This window comes from Tamandua tetradactyla, chromosome 11, assembly GCF_023851605.1.
Source record: "Tamandua tetradactyla isolate mTamTet1 chromosome 11, mTamTet1.pri, whole genome shotgun sequence".
Taxonomy (NCBI): Eukaryota; Metazoa; Chordata; class Mammalia; order Pilosa; family Myrmecophagidae; genus Tamandua; species Tamandua tetradactyla.
This window is the reverse complement of record NC_135337.1, coordinates 19690784-19714940: the sequence shown is the minus strand read 5'-3', so window position 1 is coordinate 19714940 and position 24157 is coordinate 19690784.

Below are 24157 nucleotides of genomic sequence, written 5' to 3'. Positions count from 1 at the left end.
GCATGATATTCTATCCTATGTATATACTGCACTTTGTTGATCCTCTCCTCTGTTGATGGGCATTTGGTTTGTTTCCATCTTTTGACGATTGTGAATAATGCTGCTATGAACATCGGTGTGCAAACGTTTGTTTGTGTCATTGATTTCAGCTCTTCTGGGTATATACCAAGTAGTGCTATTGTTGGGTCATAGGATAATTCGCTATTTAGTTTCCTAAGGAACTGCCAAACAGTCTTCTATAGTGGCTGCATCATCACACATTCTCACCGGCAGAGCATAATTGTCCCACTTTTTACACATCCTCTCCAACACTTATAGTTTTCTGTTTGCTTGATAGCAGCCTTTCTTATAGGTGTGAGGTTGTATCTTATTGTAGTCTTGATCTGCATTTCCCTTTTTTTTTTTTATGAGCATCTCTTCATGTGCTTTTGAGCCATCTGTATTTGCTCTTCAGAAAAGTGCCTATTCATATCTTTAGCCCATTTTATAATTGGGTTATTTGTTCTTTTGTTGTTGAGTTGTATGATTTCTTTATGTATACAGGATATCAAACCTTTGTCCAATGTGTGATTTCCAAATATTTTTTCTGGCTCCCTCTTCACCTTTTTTGACAAAGTTTTTTGAGGTGCAGAAGCATTTGATTTTGAGGAGTTCCCATTTATCTAATTTTTCCGTTGTTGCTGGTGCTTTGGGCATAAAGTTTAGGAAGCCACTTCCTATTTTTAGGTCTTAAAGATGTTTTCCTACAGTTTCTTCTAGAAGCTTTATGGTGCTAGTTTTTATATTTAGGTGTTTGATCCACTTTGCGTTGATTTTTGTGTGGGGTGTAAGATGCGGGTCCACTTTCATTCTTTTGACTACTGATAACCAGTTCCTCCATTCACAATTATTGAAAACACTATTTTTTTCCCAGTTCAGAGAATTTGGGGGCCTTGTCAAAAATCATTTGACCATAGATTATTAGAGATAATCTTCCCACTTTGTCCTTCTTTTTCGGATGTTTTTACGTATTTTTTGTTTCTTTCCCTTTTGGATAGATTTGGTAGTTAGTTTTATCAAGTCCTCAATGTAGGCTGTTGGAATTTTGATTGGTTCTGTGTTGAGTCTGTAGATCAATTTGGGGACAAGTGACATCTTAACTATAGTTAGCCTTCCTATCTATGAGCAAGGAATGACTTTCCACCTATTTAGATCTCCTTTGATTTCTTTTAGCAATTTTATGTAGTTTTCTGTGTACAAGTCCTTTACATCCCTAGTTAAGTTCATTCCTAAGTACTTGATTCTTTTAGTTCCTATTTTGAATGGAATTTTTTCCTTAACTGACTCCTAAGCTATGCCATTGCTTGTGTATAGGTACATTACTGATTCTTGCACATTAATTTTATATCCCACCAGCTTCTGATTTTGTTTATTAGCTCAAGTAACTTTGCTGTGGATTTCTCAGGATCTACCATGTATAGTATCATGCCATCTGCAAATAATGAGGGTTTTATTTCTTCCTTTCCAATATGAATGTCTTTTATATTTTTGTCCTACCTGATTGCTCTAGCTAGAACTTCTGGAACAATGTTGAATGACAGTGGTGACAGTGGGCATGCTTTTCTCCTTCTTGAACTTAGGGAGAAAGCTTTCAGTCTCTCTCCATTGAGTATGATGCTGGCTCTCAATTTTTCATATGTTCCCTTTATCATATTGAGGTAGTTATGTTTGATTCCTATCATTTGTAGTGTTTTTATCAGGAAAGGATGCAGAATTTTGTCAAACGCTTTTTCAGCATCAATCAAGATGATCATATGTTTTTTTTCCTATTGATTTGTTAATCAATTACATTAATTGATTTTCTTGTGTTGAACTGTCTTTGAATTCCTGGTATAAACCCCACTTGGTTGTGATGTTTAATTCTTTTAATGTTTTGTTAGATTTGATTTGCTAGTATTTTGTTGAGAATTTTTGCATCTATGTCCATTAGGGAGATTGGCCTGTAATTTTCCTTTCTTCTAGCATCTTTATCAAGTTTTGGTATTAAAATGATATTAGCTTCATAAAATGAGTTAGGTAGAGTTCCTCTTTCCTCAATGTTCCTCACTGTTTTGGAAAAGTTTGAGTAGAATTGGTGTTAGTTCTTTTTGGAATGTTTGATAAAATTCCCCTGTTAAACCATCTGGTCCTGGGCTTTTCTTTGTAGAAAGATTTTTGATGACTGATTGAATCTCTTTATTTGTGATTTGTTTGTTGAGATCTTCTATCCCTTCTTGATTCAGTGTAGCTGAATATTTGTGTGTCTCCAGGAATTTTTCCATTTCATCTAAGTTGTCTTCTTTATTGGCATATAGTTGTTCATATTATCCTCTTATGATTTCTTTTATTTCTTCCAGGTCTGTAGTAATGCACCCCTTCTCATTTCTGAGTTTGTTTATTTTCATTCTCTCTCTTTTTTCTTTGTCAGTCAGCTGGTGGACCATCAATTTTATTGAATTTCTCAAAGAACCAACTTTTGGTTTTATTGATCTTTCTATTGTCTTTTTTTTTTCTCCCAATCATTTATCTCTTCTTTAATCTTTGTTGTTTCTCTTCTTCTATTTGCTTTGGGATTAGATTGCTATTCTTTCTCAAGTTCCTCCATGTGTGCTATTAAGCCCTCAATTTTTGGTCTTTCTTGTTTCTTAATGTAAGCATTTAGGTCAATCAATTTCCCTCTCAGCACAGCCTTTGCCACATCCCATAAGTTCTGATAAGTTGTATTCTCATTTTCATTCATCTCCAGATAGCTACTGATTTCTCTAGTGATTTCTTCTTTGACTCACTGGTTATTTAAGAGTGTGTTATTTAATCTCCATATGTTTGTGAATTCCTCATTCTTTGGTGGTTATTGAGTCCAGCTTCATCCCATTTTAATAAGAGAAAGTGTTTTGAAAACATTTGAATTGAATTTCAATGTTTTTAAATTTATAAAGACCTGTTTTGTGCCCCAGCACATGATCTATCCTGGAGAATGCTTCATGAGCACTAGAGAAGAATGTATATCCTTGTGCTTTGGGGTGCAATAGCCTATATATGTTCTGTCAGGTCTAATTCATTTATCAAGTTATTTAACCACTCTATTACCTTGTTGATCTTCTGTCTGGCTGTTCTATCTATAGAAGAGTGTGGTGTTTTGAAGTCTCCTACTATTACTGTGGAAACATCTATTGCCCCTTCAGTTTTGTCAATGTCTGTCTCATGTACTTTGGTGCTCCTTGATTGGGAGCATAAACATTTTTGATTTTTATATCTTCTTAGTGAATTGACCCTTTAATTAGTATGTAGTGTCCTTTGTCTCTTATGATGTGTTTACATTTAAAGTCTATTTTGTCTGATATTAGTATAGTTACTCCTGCTTTCTTTTGGTTACAACTTATGTGGAAAATCTTTTCCAATTCTTTCAATTTCAATCTATCTGTATACTTGTGTCCAAGATCAGTATCTTGTAAGTAGCATATAGCTGGATTATATTTCTTAATCCATCCTGCCAATCCATATCTTTTAATTGGTAAGTTTAGTCTCTTAACATTCAAAGTTATTACTGAAAAGACATCCCTTGAATCTGCCACCTTATTTTTTAAATTTTATATATTTAATATTTCCCTCAGTTTTGAAGGATAATTTGCCTGGGTACAGAATTCTTGACTCGGAGTCTTTCTCTTTCAGGATCTTAGATATATCACCTCCTCACCTCCATGGTGCTAGTTGAATAGTCAGAACTCTGTCTTATGTGGATTCCTTTGTATGTAGTAGAGGCCTATTTGGATTTATTCTGTTTGGAGTTCTTTGGGTTTCTTTGACTTGTATATTTATGTCCTTCATAAGGGTTGGGAAGTTTTCCCCATTATATTCTCAACTACTTTTCCTAGCCCTTTATTCCTCTCTTCTCCTTCTGGGACACCAATGATTCTTATATTTGTGTGCTTTGTTTTGTCTATTATTTCCCTGAGATCCAATTCAAACTTTTCCATCTTTTTTGCCATTGTTTTGTGTCTTTGAAGTAAATTATCTGGTCCTTTATATCACTTATTCTTTCTTCTGTCTCTTCAAATCTGGTGTTGTGTGCCTCTAGCATGTTTTTTATTTGGTCAACAGAGTCTTTAATCTCAGTGATATCTGCTATTCTATTAATTCTTTCAAATTCCTCTTTATTCTCTACTACTGTCTTCTTGATCTCCTTTATGTCATTAGCCATCCCATTTATTTTATTAAGTAGAGTTGAATGAACATCTTTGATTAGTTGCTCCAATATCTGTGTCTCCTCTGGTGTTTTAATTTGCTCATTAGTCAGGACTATATCTGTCTACATTGTGATATGCTTAGTGGTCTTCTGTTATTTTCATCACATGTAAATATCTTGATTGATCTGCTTTGGGAGTTGATTTCTTTCAGTAGTCTAAGGCCTTGGGTTTGAGGGATGGATCTGTAGCAGGGAGCAGGGTATGGGGTGGGCACGACTGTGAGGTGATTGTTTCCAGGCAGGTATAGGCTCAGCAATACATTGGGGATGTTATGCTGGTGCTTGTTAACATGGGTGCCAGGGAAGACGTAGCTGTGTGGGTGCACTGATGGGGGGTGTAACTCTGGTGTATGCTGGTCTAAGTTGCAGGGCCCTTTGTGTGCATGCATAGAGCTGTGGCAGTAGGTCAGTGTTATTCCTTCATTTTTTGAGGGCAGATGTGACTGGCTGTGCAGCTCAGCACTTTCTCAGAGCTGGGAAGTGTGACTGAGGGCTGTGCACATGCATGGTTCTAAGACTGCCATAAAATGATGTTCCCAGAGCTGAATAACTGAGGGCCCATTGCATGCGTGGGTCTAGGAGTGCTGTAAACTGATGCACAGAGCTCAGGGAGGGAAGGGTGAGGCTGTGCGACACTATGGGCAGAGGGGTAGGTGTAGCCTGGGTATGGAGGTTAGTGTCCACAACCTTGATGCACTGACAATAGCCTGCAGGGAACAAGGAGGGGGATGTAGTGCTCGGGAGAGGTGCAGGAGAGGTGGGTTGGGCTGCAATTGGAGTGGGAGTGTGGGGCAGGTGCATGATCTGGGGGCATGTGGGGCAGGGTGCTTGGAGTGTGGGGAATGGGAGTAGGTGGCAGGGTTTGGGTGCGTGGGGTATGGGGTGAGTCATGGGTCACAGGGCTGCCTGGTGAGGGTAGACCATTCAGGGAACACGGCCTGGCTTACTTCCTAGTCCCTGGCTCCCGTCTTGTGTACTACTGTGGGCTCTGCACCGCTGTGCCAGGCTCCAGCTTTCTGCTCCTCAGTTCCTCAGCCTTCACAGGCAGGGCCGCCCTATGTGGTGCAGAAGGCTCTCCCAGTTCAGCTGCACTCCCTGAATTGCTGTCTCAGTCCCCCTTCCATCCTTTCTCTAATTTTTCCGTAGAGCAAGAATGAACTTGCTGTATTCTATTCAGCCATCTTCCTGGAAGCTTAGCATTTTATATTATAGAATAAGTAAAGCAATTCATATAAAACATAAAAGTAGGTAGCTTATGTTTTTATGTGAAAGTGTGATGAAGCTTCAACTGGTGTGATGCTAGCCAGCTTCCTCCAGGCAGAAAAAAGAAATAAGTGAAATATTCAGAAAAACATTGTCAGTCCTGAAGTTGTCCTTATCATGTGTTCTACTTAATTTAATATGGAAAACAGAATAGGTTATGCAAAGACAATGGTCCAGTAAATGATGGAATAAAATAATGTGGAGATTTGTTTTATGTAAAGACAGAACTATTAAATATAAATATATATATGTATATATATATATCAAGAAAATGTTCCCCCTCAAATTGATTCTCCCCTCGTTTTCTTCATATCAGTTCCCACGTGACTGACACATTATAGTGGTAAACCTCTGACCTTTGAAAGAGTTTAGCAGTGTCAGAAGTCATTGACTTAAAGATATAGGGTTAATCAACTTTTCAAGTCTTGTTTGAATAGCTGTTAAGGCAACCTATCACTAACCTAAAAACTAAAACTAACAGCATCTTCAAAAAGTTCCACTTCTATGACATAGAAAGAAGACCATCTGCAGCATTTGATATAGTAAAGGAACTGCTTTTTTGCCTGAAAAATATTTCTCTATTTATAAATTCCACCGCATTAATTTATTTTGGATGTGAAAATCCAAAGAAACTTAACATTTCAAAATTTAAACAGAGAGGGTGGTGCAATGGTGGTTCAGTGGCAGAGTTCTCACCTGCCATGCCAGAGGCCCGGGTTTGATTCCCGGTGCCTGCCCATGCAAATAAATAAGTAAATAAATTTAAGCAGAGAGACTTGTAAATTCACTACTGGATGATTTTTTGTTGTTGTAACTCCTATCCCTTCTTTTGTTCTCCAAATGACTAGGTAACGCAAACCATGCAAAGAAAGTACACTTACAATTTATCTATATAATCACAAATTGCTTGCTAATAAACAACTAAGCCAAACTCTAAATATAATTCTAACACAAGATAAATAATAAAGTAGGTAAACAAATAGAGGTAGCATCAAAGTCATGAGCCAAAAAATTTTCACTGTTTAATCCAACCCATTGCATGGTGTTTATTTTGGTAGTTAAGAAACTAGAACAATAAATAAGACAAATTTCATAGAGCCATTGTCAGATTTAAGTGGATTAACCAAGGTAGAATTCTATATAAAACAGCTATCATGACTTACCAACTATTCAATAGATCTAAGATGTTTTAAGCCCTACATACTCTCCAGAAGGAAAATTTTAAGATTCCCTATACACGATGATTGTCTTCAAGTTAATGCATCAATCCCTTTCTACTGACTGGCACTTAATCAGATGATTTTGGGGAAAAAGTAATTGGTAAGAGTAAAACGCTGAGAATTTAATTGAAAAATTAATCTTTTCAGATGCAAACATGAGGTCACTCTTTCCAAAATATTTTCATTACAGTTATTTAACTATGACAGAAATGATTTTTCTGCAAGCAAGTTGGTGGTTAGTGTGTGGAAAAGAACACAGCATAAGGGGTTAAAGTTGACTTTGCTGGATAATAAAAATTATTATGGGCCTAGCCATATTATGAAAATTAGTTCATACCCATAGTGAAAATTTTGAACTATATAAAGAAGAAAATTGGATTCATTTATTTATGGCCTGTTCTTTTTTTAACTTGAATTTTTTCCTGAGCATTTTTCCATGTCATTAAGTTGTCAATAAAATCCTGAATTTTAACAGCTGAATAATGAGTCTAATGAATTCTGAAAACTATTTATAAATTTCTTTGCCTCTTAGTTTCCTTGTCTGCAAATGGGTGGTGATAAGAATAGCTATCCCAAAGGCTTATTGTGAGACTAAATAAGGCAATGCTTGTGAAAAAACACTTGGTAAGCTGGAATGTGCTATACAAATGTTAGTTATTATTAACTTTGGGAGGCCAATAAGAAGAACAAAAAAGTGTGATGTGGGTGGATGGTGACAAAAACAAACAAACAAGCAAAAGCCTTTGATTGTTATTTTTTAGTGCTTTCCCACTTCTAGAGGAGGACCGGATTTCGCAATAGTTTTTTGCTTAAGGAGTTAATATTGGTATCATATAATTAATGTAAACTCTCCCTCTAAAAAAGAATTTAGAAGACAAGTCAAAGGTTACAAATAGACAAATAATAAGGAAATTTATATCAGGAGCGTCTTTTTTTACTCAGGGTTAGAACACACTAAATCTGATTCATCCAAACAAATTAAAATACTCATACTTATAATTTAATTACAAATGTTTTTGAAATGCATTTTGATTTAAAGATCATTAAAAAGCAAGGACCATACCTCATCCTACTTTTACTCCTGCATTTATTCATCTTTTATTAAAGTTTAGCATTTGAAAACATTCTTTTGTGGGGGGAGGCTATTTTAATTTTTACAAGTACATGTGTTTGTCCTAAAATCCATGTTTATTTTTGTTAACCTCAAAAATCTTTTCATCATGTTTCTATCATAGTAAAATATAGTAAAAGTACTAGAATTATGTCTGGGATACTGCTTGGTAGGTTATGCCTCAAAATGTTGAAATATACTGAAATGAAATGATAAATGAACTATGTAGCTTATTTGCTGTGTACAACTATCTGATTCATTTTAATAAAAATCCAATATGATTAAAAACATTTCTTGTGTGACAAAAGCTTATCATATATATGCACTAGGTTGAATGATAAAGAACTGATTTCTAAGTTACAGGCCTGCTACTAATTTGGGCAATATCACTATCAAGCCACTTTATCTTCTTTGCTGAGTTTCCACGTTTGTAAAGCAAATTATCTGATAGTTATTAAAACTCTAAAAATATTTTCCCAGTTGCACAATATGTAAATCTTTATTTCACGTCTTTAACGTATAGCAGGGGGAGTGCAAAGTTCGTCCAAAGTGGTAGAATTCTCATCTCCCATGTGGGAGACCTGGGTTTGATTCCCAGACCATACACTTCCCAAACAAACAAGCAAACAAGCAAATGAAAAGCCAAACAACAAAAATTCAACAAATGGTGCTGTAATAAGGAGATACTCACATAGAAAAAGAATGAAATGTGATCCCCACCAAACAAATAAATAAATAAAATGCAGCAGGCATTTGCTGACAGCAAAAGTCTAATTCCTTACCCTGCATACGAGTTCGTGTTTCGCAGTCACGTCTTATTTAAAACAGAATTTATCACAAACTCTTTCTTCCTTCTCTCTTTCCATTCTTCATCTCCTGCGTACATCATTTCTTTTCTGATTTAGTGGATTTCAATTAACGCTAAATCTTTTCTGCATTTCATTTGTCACCATCCTCCCTTCTTTTTTCAAACCTTCTTTTTTTTTAGGAGACATATATATGAGATACAATTATAAATTGTAATTGGCTTCATTTCCTGAAATTAGCACTCAAAGCTCTCATGAAGAGCACTGATATGACTTCAAGATTGCTCTGCAGTTTATGTAGAAAACTCAAAAGGAAAGACAAAAAAAGGAGGCATTTCTTTCTCTTTTCTGAATATTTTAGGAGATAAAATTAAGGAGTGACACACCAATAGACCCAAAAGCTCAAGTGTGTGGTCCAGATGAAGTGTACAGCAGATAGTATTGATGTGGTCTATTATTCTCCAAAAGATTTTTTAAAAAACGTCATGGTCTCCTTTGAAGAATGTTTGGTATGTTGGCCAGGAATCAAATCAGTCAACTGCTTAGAAGACTGTTACGTTTCCCATCCCGCCTCTGACATGGACTCTGTAATAAAGGCAGAGAACTCAGTATGGAGCAAAACAGAGATAATGAGGCTCATTAAATTAGACCTCATTCACTGCCTAAGCACTTGTACCTAAAGAACTTTCCAAAGGAGAAAAAAAAAAGATGAGTTTGTGTACTTTAGAGAGGTCTCTAAGGAAGAATAGCATATGAGCTCAGCTTCTATAGCATCAACCTGTTGAGAGATACAAATATATTCAATAATTTGCCTGATTTTACATTTATTTTATCCATTCTCAAAATATTTTTGCCATATGTGTGCTACGTGAACTCAGGCTAATTTTTTTATTAGAGAGTTTGTAGGTTTATAGAGCAATCATGTAAAACACAGATTTCCTCACACCACACCACCAAGACCTGGCAATGGTGTGGATCATTTGTTATAATTTATGATAGCACATTTTTAAACAGCGCTATTAAATAAAGTCCATGGTTTAATTTAGGGCTCATGAGCATTGTAGTTCCATGTTTCTTAAATTTATTTTGTGAACATATATACAATTTAACATTTCCCCTTTTAATCATATTCAGATACATATTTCAGTGTTCTCAATTGCACCCACAGTGTAGTGCTACCATCACCATGACCCATTACCCAAAGCATTTCCATCATGCCTAGTGGAAACCATGTATATTTTAAGCTTTAACTTCCCATTCCCTATCTCTACCTTGTCCCTTGGAAATCTATATTCTAGATTCTGACTCTATGATTTTGCTTATTATAATTGTTTCAAATCAATGAGAACATATAATATTTTCCTTTTGTGTCTGGCTTATTCCACTCAACTTATCTTCAAGTTTCATGTCGTCTCATGTACCATGACTTCATTCCTTTTGATGGATACCTTTTTTGTCCCTCACTTTCATTAGAGCCTACTTTTATATTTATTTGTTTTCTTGTGTTGTACCATATTGAGTGCTTTCTTATTTCTGTCTAAATACACTTTTCATCTGTTTTTCTTGTGGTTACCATGGCATTAAATTTTGGTATCTTGAATATATAATAGTCATGTTTGGTTTGATACCAAGTTAATTTCAACAGCATGCATGTGTACTTTTCCTGTATCCCTCTATTCCCACACCATTTTTGTGTTCTTATTGCCACATATCCTTGCATATTGCATGTCCGAAAACAAAGAATTATCATTTTTTTACAATTACTTTTTATGCCTTGCATCTTAGCACCTGCAGGAAGTAAGAAATGGAGTTACATACCAAACAATAATAACATAATATTGACATTTGTAACTACCTAATTGGTTACCTTTGCTGCAGATCTTTATTTCTTTATATATCTTTGGACCACTGTCTAGTGTCCTTTCCTTTAAGTTTGAAGAACTTCCTTTAGCATCGCCTATAGGACAGGTCTAATGGTGATGAACCCCTTCAGCTTTTGTCTACTTAAGAATGTCTTAATCTCTCCCTGTTTTTGGAAAGACAGTCTCATTGGATATAAAACTCTTGGCTAGCAATTGTTCTCATTCAGCAATTCAAGTATTTCAACCCACAGCCTTCTTGTCTCCTTCTCGTCTCTGATGAGAAATCAGTACTCAAACTAGCTGGGACTCGTTTGCACATAATGTATTGCTTTTTCTCTTGCAGCTGTCAGAATTCTCTCCCTGTCCTTTGGCTTGCTGTGTAATCGATATAGGATGGGTTCTACTCTTCTTCATGTTTATCCTGTTTGGTGTTCCCTGAGCTTCTTGGCTATGCATATTCACAGTTTTGCTAAGTTTGGGAAATTCTCTGTAATCATTTCTTGGATTAGTCTTTCTGCCCCTTTCCTCCTTGTCCTTCTCGGACTCCCATAATTGTTATGCCTGATGGTGTCCCAGAGTTGTCTAAAGCTATTTTCACTTTTAATACTGTTTTTTTCTTTCTGATCATCAGTCTGAGTCATTTCAAGTCTTTTGAATTCAAGTTCACTGATTTTATCTGCATTTATTTTGGTCTTCAACCCCAGTAGTTCTGTTGGGTTCCTTCTTAAAATTTCTGTCTGTGTACCAAATTTCTCATATTGCTCATTCATTGTTTGCCTAATATCTCTTAGTTCTTTCTCTGTTCTTCCCTTCATCTCCTTGAGAATTTTTAAGACCATTTTTTACAGGCTGTGTTCGGTACGTCCACATTCTCATCTTCATTGGTGCTTTCTGTATCCTTATCCTCTTCTTTGGGATTGGCCATTATTTCCCATTTCTTTGTTCGTCTTGTACCATTTTGTTATAATTTGTACATTTTAATATTTTAAAATGTTAACTCTGAGATTTAATCTCTGGGGTTTTTGGTTCTTGGTTTTGAGGTCAGCTGGTTATAAGACAAAGATTTTCTTGAGTCACATTCCTATCAAGAAGGTCTGCCTGCGGCTAAAGCAGCACGCAGTGTGCAGGGTTTTCTCTGTCTTACTCGTCCTCTGTCTTGTTCTGGGACTTTGCGTTTTAGTTGATTTGGATTCCCCTGATATCAGGACTTTGGTTGTCCCCTCTGCTTCCCAGGAGACAGGGTTCCCTCTCTCAGGTATTTGAAGCTGGCAGACCTTTTCCCCAGACTGTACACCTCTGTTGATTTTTACATTCTTTTTGTTGTCTCAAGCTGCTTTTGCCTGAAGGGCAAATTCTGGGAGAATAGTCATCCAGAGAAGACTTTCCTTGGTCAATTTTTCTCACCAACACAAGTCTGTTCACCCACAAAGGAGGTGCAGGCTGGATCCAAGGTGCCCTGGGGAGGGGATCAGGAAGGGTGCCGAAATCTCTAAGAGCACCCCAAGTCTGAGCCTTCCTGGTCTGCCCAGCAAATGCAGCCTGTCAGCTAACTGTCCCCTGCAGTCCTGAGAAAGTGCTGTGTCTTGAAAGCCCTACCACCTCTGCTGTTGCCTTTATTAAGGTGGGATTGAAACCTCTGTCTGGAGCAGCTTGCCTGAGAGTCTGCATCCAGCAATTCAAATTTTCTAATGAAAATCCATAATCTGCAATTAGCTGTGTCCACCCCTTTCTTTGAGAAGAGGATTTTTTGTATCCCTTTCTGTCACTAGTGAGCTAGCCAGGGACTGGAACCTGCCACAGCCTGCTATGAGGGGGGGAAATGGGCACCAATAGTTGCTGAATGGAGAAAGCTATGTACTGCTTTTCACTGTAATTTATTAGTCTCTTCCTCCCACTCACTCTGGGTGCTGTCCAGTGTTCTCCTGATCTTTGGACTTTCAAATTAGCTTTTTTTTTAGGCAGTTCCCACCTGTTTAATAGCTGTTGTGGTGGAAGGACAGAGGCCTGGAGACCCTACTCTGCCATCTTCCTGGACATCCTCAAATTAATTTTGTTGTGATTATTTATTGGATCCTGACACCCAAAAAAGTATTCTATGAAAGCAGAGAATTGGTGCTCTGACTGTTTTATTTTCAGCTCTTAGTTCAGTGCCTGGCTCTGTGTGAACACTGAATAGACATTTGTTGGAAAAATAATCTAATCTTTGTGTGTGACATAGAATGAATCAGTCCTGGGCTGTTTAGGACCTATGTTAGCAATAGCTGATCTGTCTAGTTTTGTTGACTAGAGTATTACTGATGTTGAATTTCAATCACTGAGTTGAGAATTACTCCCACAGTTTCTCTTCCATGTTCCCTATTACTCAAGATCACAAGCTTTATTAAAAAGAGCAACAGCCACATTTATAGCACACAAGAATGTCCTCTGGGCTCTACTCTCTCTCTCCTCTAACTCACAATCTCTTATTACTATCTGTATTTTCTTGTATTTTATCCAAGGGGCCTTAGCATGGATTCTTTTATTTCTTCCCTTTGAAGTTGATAACTTAGATTTTGGTTTTGGCTTTATTTTTGAATACTGTACTTTGTATTGTTTGTTTTGGTTTCATCCATTGTGACAGCCAAGCAAAACCATCCCAGCATCTTTCCTTTAGCCATACTCTATTCATAGCCTATGGAAGGACAGCTCAGAACTTCAGCTAATTTGGAAGGGGAGCATATGACAGGTTTGTTTCAGAACCATGATTTTCCTGGGACTATTATAGTGCCAAGTGAAGACTGAAGGGAAAGAAAATTATTATTTTCCTTTTCTGTTAATACAATACCTAATGGTCTAGTCTCTACACTGCTCCCAAACAAATGCACTGCAGCATGGCTCAATGAAGTTTATATATGTGACAAATAATCTTCTTAAAAAGTTTCTTTGTTTTATTAACTTAACAAGTTCATTCAGAATATTTTAAATATATTTTCTATTATACTTTTATGGAATCTCGAGCCTAGAGGTACAGCTAATGTAAGTTAACTACTGTTAACTGCATATTCCTACAATAAAATATTGGTCGATCATTTGTTTGGTTAGTTGTGTGTTGTGCTGTTTATGAACCAACACTTAGTCCATATCTTTGCTTGTCTCGATTTCTGACAATATGCTTCAGAAAAGCAGTAAAATCTATTAAAATCATACATCTGATTTATTACCTTTATAAGAAAATTATGGAAAAGACTAATTTGAATTTTTAGGTTAAATATTTTCTCTTAGTTCCACAATCTAAACATAGTTTTCCATTCTTAGCACAATAAAAAAGAGCAGGCCTTTTAATTTTTTAACTAGTCATGATCATGTTACTGATAGTTTTTCTCATACTCATATTATGTTATGTTTAGTAACCTGTTACTACTTTTTTATTACTAGGGAAAGAGAGAAATTCTTGTTAATATTATGGTTTGCCTTAGAAAAATCTACAAGGCTGCCCACTATTCTCCTCTCTTGTCCTTCTAGCAACCTACTGTAAAACAGTAGTTTGGGAAATGTCCTCATTGAAAACCACTAGACTATATATTCTGTCTTGCGGTCTAGAGAACATATTTCTAACAGCCCACAAAACCAATAATTATTGAAACTTCAAACAATTTATCCAGTTTGAACTCATTATCTCTCACTTCAAAGCACCCTCTTCCTCAAGGCTATTCCTAGTTTTATAATACTTATCTTCTATAGTAGTACACATCATTAAGCAATCTTCCCTCATTATAAAGCCCTGAATCATCATCAACTTCCATCCCATTTTATTCTTCAACAGTAAATCAACTATTAAAAGCTGTCAGTTCAATAGGAAAATACTTTCTTCAATCTTTTTTCTATATTAGTGTCATCTTCTTTAAATCATAACTGTCTCTCTCTTATCATAATAATGTTTAAAGCCATAAGACTTCCTTCAAGCATCCATCTTCCATGCAGCTACCTAAATTATATTCTTTAAAAAGTGAATCTCAAATGATATCATCAACATGGTGACATAAGATATCCAGTGAAAAACCCTCCCCAGAGATTCAGTGAAAAAAAGGACAAATGTCATTTGTGTAGAATTCTGGAGAAGGTAAAGACTGAAGAAGGATCCCACAAATGCTGAATTGAAGAAAGAGAAAAATACAAGGTAGGTAACTCCTGTCCCAAACTGGCTGGTCCTCTTCACTTCCCATCACTTGGTCCCATGCAACTTCCGAAGTGCCCAGAGGCAGTGGCTGGGATCCCACCCACCTCCCATCAGGGAGACTATAAAAACAGACTATAAAAGCACTCACAGCAGTGAGATCGATCCCCACATATCTCCATACACAGAGATCTATGTTCACAGAGACCCAGGGCAGGATACAAACCACTGAGGACTGTTGAATACAAAAGGGTCCCAAGGAGGAGCTTCCAAAATGGAGAGTTAGGGAGGGAATGGTAGAACCTACATCCTTGCCAAAAGTAGTGAGTAGCCAGGCAGAAACTGTCTGGGTCAACTGTGTGGGACCCAGGAGACAGAGGAGGACATTTAAATACCCACATGGGTGCATGATGAAGAGACTGAGAAAATGTATGCAGATACTGTAATTCCATCCATGGCTCTTGGAGCCCATCCTCACCTATGGGGGAAACAGTGAAGGGTGGTCTGATCTTTGCCTGGGGGATGATGGTGGACTGCCTTGTCTATGGGAGTCCTCTGCCCCAAGTACAGAGGGGGACATAGGCTAAAAGTGAGCCAGATACTGGCTTGGGAAGTGAGATCCCCACAGTTTCAGCTCCACCCAGTCCAAACCTTACAGGCATCACAGTTTCCAAGTTCATGGATTAGAAGGCTAAATGTCATTAAGATGTCAATTCTACCCAAATTGATCTATAGATTCAGTGTAATACCAATCAAAATTCCAGTGGACTACTTATAAAAATGGAAAAGCTAATTAGAAATTTTATTTGGAAGGGAAAGGGGTCTCAAAGAGCAAAGAACACTTTGAAAAAGAAGAATGAGGTGGGAGAACTCATGCTTCTTGACTTCAAAGCATATTATAAAGCCACAGTGTTCAAAACAGTATGGTTCTACCATAAAGATAAACATACTGATCAATAGAATCAAATTGACAGTTCAGAAATAGACCCTCAGATCTATGGTCAACTGGTATTTGACAAGGATCCTTAGTCCACTTGACTTGGACAGAATATTCTCTTCAATAAATGGTGCTGAGAGTACTGGATATCCATATCCCAAAAATGAAATAGGACCCTATACAAAAAATAGCTCAAAATGCATCCAAGACCCAAATATAAGAGCTAGTACATTAAAATTCATAGAAGAAAATGTGGGAACATGGCAATAGTTTCTTAGACCTTACACCAAAACACAGGCAATGAAAGAAAAAGTAGATAAATGGGAACTCCTCAAAACTGAATATTTCTGTTCTTCAAAGGACTTTGTCAAAAAGGTGAAAAGGTAAGTAACTCAATGGAAGAAAGTATTCGGAAACCGCATATCTGATAAGGTTTTGATATCCAGTTTAGATAAAGAAATCCTACAACTCAGCAGTTGTTAAACAATTAAAAAATGAGTAAAAGACATGAACAGACCCTTTTCGAGAAAGGAAATTCAGATGGCTTTAAAAAGCACCTAAAAAGATGCTTGGCTTCACTAGCTATCAAGGAAATGCAAATCAAAAGCACAATGAGATATTATCTTACACCTACTAAAACAGCTGCTATTAAACAAACAGGAAACTACAAGTGTTGGAGAGGATGTGGAGAAACTGGAATACCTAGTCACTGCTGGTGGGAATGCAAAATGGTACAGCCACTGTGGAAGATGGTTTGGTGGTTCCTTGGAAAGCTAAGTGTTTGCTTTACCATCCGGGAATTCCACTGCTCGGTATATACGATAAAGATTTGAAAGCAGGGACAATATTCATAGCAACATTACTCACAATTGCCAAAAGACGGCAATAACCCAAGCGTCCAGCAACCAATGAATGGATAAATAAAATGTGATATGTACATGCAATGGAATATTATTCAACAGTAAGAAGGAATGAAGTCCTAAAGCATACAACAGCATGGATGAACCTTGAGGACATTATGTTGAGTGAAATGTCAGACTCAAAAGGACAAATATTGTATTATCTTATTAATGTGAACTAATTATAACATGCAAACAAGCAGACATAAAATCTAGAATATAAGTTACTAGGAGATAGAATCAGGCTAGAGAATGGAGAGTGGTTGCTTATTATATGCAGAATTTTTAATTAAGTTTAACTTAAACATTTGGAAATGGATAGAGGTGATGGATATAGGTGATGGTAGCACCCTGTTGTGAATATCTTTATCAGTGCTGTTTTGTGTGTGAATATGGTCAAAAGGGGAAGTTTATAGTCATGCATGTCACCAGAAGGAAAGCTAAAGGTTAAAACATGGGAACGTACAACACAGTGAATCTTGTGGTGGACAATAACTGTGATTAACAGTGCAAAGATTTAAATATTCTTTCATGAACCAGAACAAATGTACAACATTTTAATATAATAAGAAGTTAATAATAGAGTGGTATTTGAGAAAAAATGTACCTATTGCAAACTAGGGACTGGAATTAACTGTAATATCTTAATATTCTCTCATCAAAGGTAACAAATATACCACACCAAAACTAGGAGTCAATAATAGGGGCATATAAGATTGATTGCGGTGATGAATGCACAACTATGTGATGATAATGCAAGCCATTGATTTCATACTTTGGATGGATTGTCTGGTGTGTGACTTTATCTCAATTAAGTTGCATTAAAAATATATGAATACAAAAAAACTAAGCAGAAGGGAACCTAAAAAGAGAGAGAGAGAGAGAGGGAGGCAATAAACTGAATTATTTTCTAGAATTGTTTTATATGTCAGTGACACTCACCCCCTGCAGGCTGAGACCTAGAACGTGGCTTTCAGGACAAGGTCTCACCAGGAGCTCCTCACAGTTCTCACACTGAATGCCCTCCCAGTAAGTGTGAACTCCCTGGAGGCAGATCTTCTCCTTGAGGTTTTTGATGGCAGCTGCCAGGCATCAATTGTGTCACAAAATGATTTTAGTCTCTCAGGGCTTCCTGTGAAACCAGGCGGAATCTAAATTTTGTGGATCCTGAGCCTTATATATCACTCTCTCAAGGAAAAACAAACCATATAGGTACAGGGCCTAGGAATGGATCAGTGAAAGGGCAGGGCTCTGAAACGTCAGGCAATATCCACCTCTCAGAAACTTCCTTCCCTTCTGACTGGAGAGAGACCCAGTGAGGAGAGCAGGCCGCCCCACACGGCACTGTCAGGGCCAGGGTCCTTGACTTGGCTTAGCCTAGATTTAGTTTAATTGAATTTGTCTAACATCAAGGGCTCTGTCATGGCTCATGAAAAGAGTTGGGAAATGGTATCATTTTCCTCCTTGACTTCACCTCAGAATTTAGGTCTGGTTCTACACCCAAAATTTTATTCACACATCCCTCTGTTAACACAAACTAGGTTCTAGGCAGCCAGGCCAGTATGTGGGAGGGAGAAAACCAAAAACTCCTTTCCCTATCAACGGTGATCCATATGTGAATATATCTGTTCCAAATGCTTGGGATTGTGGGACAAGTTAGTCTGTGCTTAACTGCACGCACATCACATTTCTTCTGTGACACCACCCAAGTTGGGCTTGGAATGTGCTTTGAGAGAAGAGGGAGAGGAAAAATGTTATTGGGGTTGGGTTTATTACTCTATTAGGAAAGTAATACTACTGCTGGGGTGTGTAGGAGGAGAGTTTGGCAGCAGCTACATAGATAAATACTCATTTTCTTAATTAAAAAAAGTGACTCTTCAATCAATTATTCAGTCGTTCTGGCATTCTTTTATACTTTCATTCAATAAATATTCATGCAACACATTCCATGAGCTTAAATTTTACTTTGCTTTCCTTCTCAGGTTATCCATTAGTAAGTTTGATCCACATTTATAGCTCACTCACTGCAAATGTGTAAATTCATTAGTGAATGCATTTCTCTGCTGGCTTCATTTCTTCTTCCATTTTATATACACGCTTTGGGCGGTCCATGGTGGGCAAGAATGCTCGCCGCCATGTCAGAGGAGCCAGGTTCGTTTCCTGGTGCCTGCCCATGTTAAAAAAAAAAAAAAAATATATATATATATATATATACATATATATATATATATATATACGCTTTAGTTTTTCTATTTGCCTTCATCATTCTCTTGTATTATGTAAAACTTTATAATTAAATTATTATGCCACAGATGAAGTGTGTATGAAGTCAAGTACGTATAAATCTAAACCTGATCTTAATAGCTTCAAAAATGTTTCAGGACTCTGATTTTCCAAGGATTCATGGAATAAGTCACAGTTTTGCAACTTACCATGTCTTTATAGTGCTGCTGATAATTTTAAAACATGCTCTGAGGAGCACAATTATTTTTACAACTTATAAATGAGCATGCCTTGTATAAAGGTTATGATACCACATGCATTTGAGATGTGGTATATACCACATTATTCCTCTGAAGATTCTTATTGCACAATTACTTAAACAAAAATATTTTTCAAACCTGCTGATTATGAGAATCCTCAGGGGCATTTCCTAAAAGTCACAGATCCTCAGGGCAATTTCAGGGAAGATTCAGAATCATGCATCTGAGATGAACTTGTGCAATCTGTATCTTTATTAAGTGACCCTAGTGAAATTTTTATAATCAAGAAAATTGGAGATGTACTTAGAGAATCTGAGAATTCTGCAGTAAAGAAACCTTTTTGCCTCTGCTCAACTCAATGTTTGTCAAACACGTTCAGGCATAGACATCTTTTTAATCTGATCTAGAATGTTTTATAATACACTTTAAGGAATTCTGGCTTATTTGTGTAAAATTGTCTTCCCATACAGGGAAATTCCTGGATATCAGAAGCTCAAAGTAAATTTTCCATGAATACTTGGCTGATCTCTCTTGAATAGACCTGATGTTTCCATTTAGATAATCACATTGTATTATTTTAACATGCTTATTTCCTTCCTCTAATTTCTGAGCAATTTGAGCAAAACAAACAAGTCTTTGTCATCAATGCATACGAAATTGCAGAAACATGGGCATACACTTTAAATGATGAATGTATATGAACGAATAAATTCATGACTGATTACGTGAATGAGTGGTAAGACATTATCAGACACTCTAGAATCATTAAGAATATATCAGCACAAGATGAGCACATTGGCATAATATTCAAATTGCAATTTTGTATTTTACACTAATATAGCTAATTTCAAGGGCATATGCTAACAGAAAATAATCTTCGCATATGATCTTAGAAAAGCCTATTCTAATGTTTATAAAATACCACCAGTCACCATATCCAATCTCTTTTCTAAACTTTTCTTCTTTGATCAAATCCTTATTTCGGCTCCATTATTACTGGAAAACAGCAACAAAATTAATGTTTTTCCCATTGTCAGCATGGGCATATGCCACATTTCTTGAATTTATAGGTAACTATATTTTAAAATTTTATACCAAAGGAGGAATTAAGAACAATCCTGTGAAAATATTTGCTTAGGCACATGTTTTATACAGCATAAAGAAAATCCAAGTTCATTGTACAATTACTATAATAGATTCTAAAAGATCTTATTGTGAACTTAAAATATGGGTGCAGTATTTTTTAAAACTTTATTTTAATCTCCTCTGTCATTGTCTTCATTATATAAACATATACTGGAATATCTTTCAGCACAAGTTAAGAAAAAATGAAGATCTGAAAGTCAACATTAATTGGGATGCTCAAAAATTTCTTAGAAACAGAGACAACTACAATGTGTAATGAAATCAAATGTTTATTCTTGTGGGGTTTATTTTGCAGTTATAATTTCAATGCTAGTACCCAAGATAATATGCAAATATTATTTTCTCTTTTCTAGTCTGCAAACATGCACTTTAAAAACCTATTGTTAACTTCTCAACTTCAAAAAGAAAACTTTTAGAATGCAATGCAGTGTGATCTCTGAATGTGGTCAACTGTGCGGGTGTTCATGAAAATGATTCTTTTTAAGTTTAGAAATGATTTTATTTCAAATCCAGATATTGTTTTGGAGAACCAAGAGTTAACTCTACTGCATAGATTCTTAAAATTACCAGACCATCCTTTCAGGCAATGTGTGCACATGCATTAATAGCCTCATAAAGCATGTTATTGTTTTTCTCTAAACAACTAGGTTATTTGTCTTTGAGTGCAAAGAGAATCATATCTGTCTTCATAACCCACAGAATTCATATGACAGATCTCTACATATGGGAGATGACAAACCTTTGCTGAATTAGTTATCTGTCAGCCCCGACTACTCCTATATCACCCATATGAACCACACGGAACTCAACAGAAGAGCTATCCTGATCAACAATGAAGAAAAGAGTGGTGAGATGAAAGACTGTAAATGTTAAGAAAGAAAAAAATAAATAAAAGTAAGAGTTAAGAAGCGAAATGTAGAACGTCTTGTACAAATAGCAGAGATCTCGGATTTATTTCCAAATAGCCAAAAGGATTCTTCTGACTAGAAATTTATTGCATTGGTTCTGAAAAAAAAATTGTGGCTCTTTTTTTTTTTTGCATTTGTGATGTGCCACTTATGAGCAATGGTGGCCAATGCATACACACAAGCCACAAAGTAGGAGAGGGAGAAGCCGCATTCTCTTTGTACAGAAGCATGTTCCCTTGGCTTGGTTCCTAGAACAGTGTGGATGCATACTAATAGAACTTTGCAAAGGTTTTCTTGTTTCTCTACACTTTTGCAGGGAAATACCCTCCAGATGGTTGCAAGGTGACAGGAAGAGGAGAAGGCACTGGTGTTATTTCTATCAGGATGCTTCAGCGCCAAACTCTCTGGTGCCGGCTCCCATTCCTCTATTACCCAGGGCAGGAGTCATTGGTTTCCTTTGGTCTTATTCAGCAATTCTCATATATGGAAAACTCCTTGAAGTCCCCCCCCCCCACAAAAGGATAGCAATTCCACTCAATTTTAGCCATTCAATTTGTTGCTAAATCAACTGGTATGCTATGTCACAAGGAATTATATTATTGGATTCCTAAACTACTTATTTCCTTTTTCCAGATGTTTTATTGAATCATTCACTCTGTGATATCAAATAGCTATATTAATACTTGTATATATTCATATAAATTTATATCATGTGCTCCATTATATGTATTATAAATTTGTTCCTTTAGAAACCATAAGAAAATTTCCTTATTTACCTGCTTAGAATTATGCTTTTAAGGTTTAATACTATTTAAAAATACTTCTCATAAATTAATTTATCACTATTAAGTTTAGAAATACACCTGAATATCTATTAATTTTTATAAAAAGTTTTTAGTGATAGCTGGAAATTTAAGATGTTTTCCTTTTTTACTGATTTTGATTTTGTAATTTTAAATCTTTTTACTCTGCCTCTGTTTTTTTTCCATTTTTTTTTAATACTCAAAGTGCATCACTTAATTTGAAACAGATTTGCTGCTGTTTTCAGCTATTTTCAGTTTGTGGGTTAAATCTATGAGATAGAAATAACTATAAAAAATGTGAATTTCTAAGGCTAGACATTCCAACTTGGCCTCTGCAGACAGGAATGTGAATTTGTCTGGGCAAGAATTACAAACCTGGGCTATTTTAAAGAACCAGTCAATGGGTATGAATTCTGAATTCAGAAGTTTATCTATTTACTATATATATGAAAGATTGTGTTTGAAGAAGAGTGTATTTGAAGACTTTTGGTCTAAATGGAACCCAGGCACAATCATGTTCAGTGTGTGACATAAGACCAGACACACCATAAGTAAGCAATGCAGAAGTAAATGTGGTTCAACCTTCTCCATCCTTGTCCAACTGTCAGTCTCCAGAGTCCTCTGGGAAGGAAATAAGAAATTAGAGCAAGTGAACACACACATTTGTTCAAATAAGAAGTCTCTGAAACAGGATGTGCATACTGTGGTTAACAATTGCAAAACACCCCTGGGTTTATAATTCCTGCCCAGCCTAAATGACATTCTTATCTGAACTGCCTAGTTGGAATGTCTTTTACCAGTACCCTGGCAGGGAGAGGTGATGACATTGACAGAACGGCTTCCACTTGCTTTCAATGTGGTGGAGGTTTCAGGTAACAGATTGATTCAGTTGGTCACCCTCATGATTTGGGTGGAGCACAAATCTAGATCTGTCTCTTAGAGAAAAAAAAGATCAAGTAACAAAACAAATGGTGTGGTAATAATAAATTACTGCAGTACATTCAGCAGCATATGTGAAAAATTATAAATAGTAGTAAAGGCAAGATTCAAAGATTGGAACAAATGTATTGTAGTGTGAAAAAGTCTCTAAAGCCATTTACTCCACTGTTACAAAGACCAACTCTAGGTCTTAGGAAGTACAAAAGAAATAGCATTGGGGTAATTTCATGTCCTCTACCACAGGGACAAATAAATGCCTGAATGATTTTTTTTTTCAAATCAAATATATAATAGAATACCTAAGATACTCTCATGTGATGGGGCACTGAGACTTCATATTCTTTCAATTTGGAGGTGTAGAGGTGGTTTAATATAAGATCCTTAGCTTAATGAAACAATTTATATTTCAAATTTATGCTGCTTCATTTCTCCAATCCCAGAAGTTGAATTATTGAAGTTAGGTTCTGGAAGAAAGGAAGGATGGACCTCCTGATCCTATTTAACTCATCTCTGTGTTTGAGGTTCAGGGAGACTAAATAACATGCCTACAATCACACAGTTAGAAACATGAGAATCTGGCATGAGGATTCAGAATTTTTGCTCCAAACTCAAGTTCTCCATATCACTTGATCCAAGAGTTAAGATTCAATCCCAGTTCAGCCACTAACCATACTAAAATAAACCAAATCAGCAGTTGAGTTCCTCCACTAATCCCTCAGTGCTCAGAAGATCAAGGATTGGCAAGATTTTGATTTTACTTATGATTCATCTCCAAAGCCCTATGTTGGCATGTTGACAGTCTGAAGTCTGGTTTCAAGTTCGATCATTTCCTTACTCCTTTAATTAGAGCCTATTAAAACCTTCTATGGGCCATGACAGCAAAATGAACAAGGTGTTGTATCTTCTTTCAAAGGGTTTAAAATCTAGCGCTGAACAGAAAATAAAAATAACAAATCTAATTAATTATGCTAATATATAAACCGATTTCTTTTTACAAAACGAAAAGATAAAACTAATATTCAGTGTCTTCCAGAGAAAAGAGTTGCTCTTGAAGGACATTACAGGGCAGCAGCTGGAGAAGTAGGAGGACAGTCAGGAGTGAGTAGGTGAGGTAAGACCAGGTCACCACTTTTTGTCTCTGTTTCTCCATTTGTAAAATAGGGGAATGTGAACTTCTACCCAGCTTGTCACAGCAATGTGATATACACACATACACACTCACACATATCATACAGTGACCCACACTATAGTTTTTAATTACATTATTCTTGTTACATGAAATAATGTCACATGATTTTTATACCTGGAAAAATATATTGGGAAACATACTTAAATACTTGCCCCATTTTAACTGAACCGTGTTAGC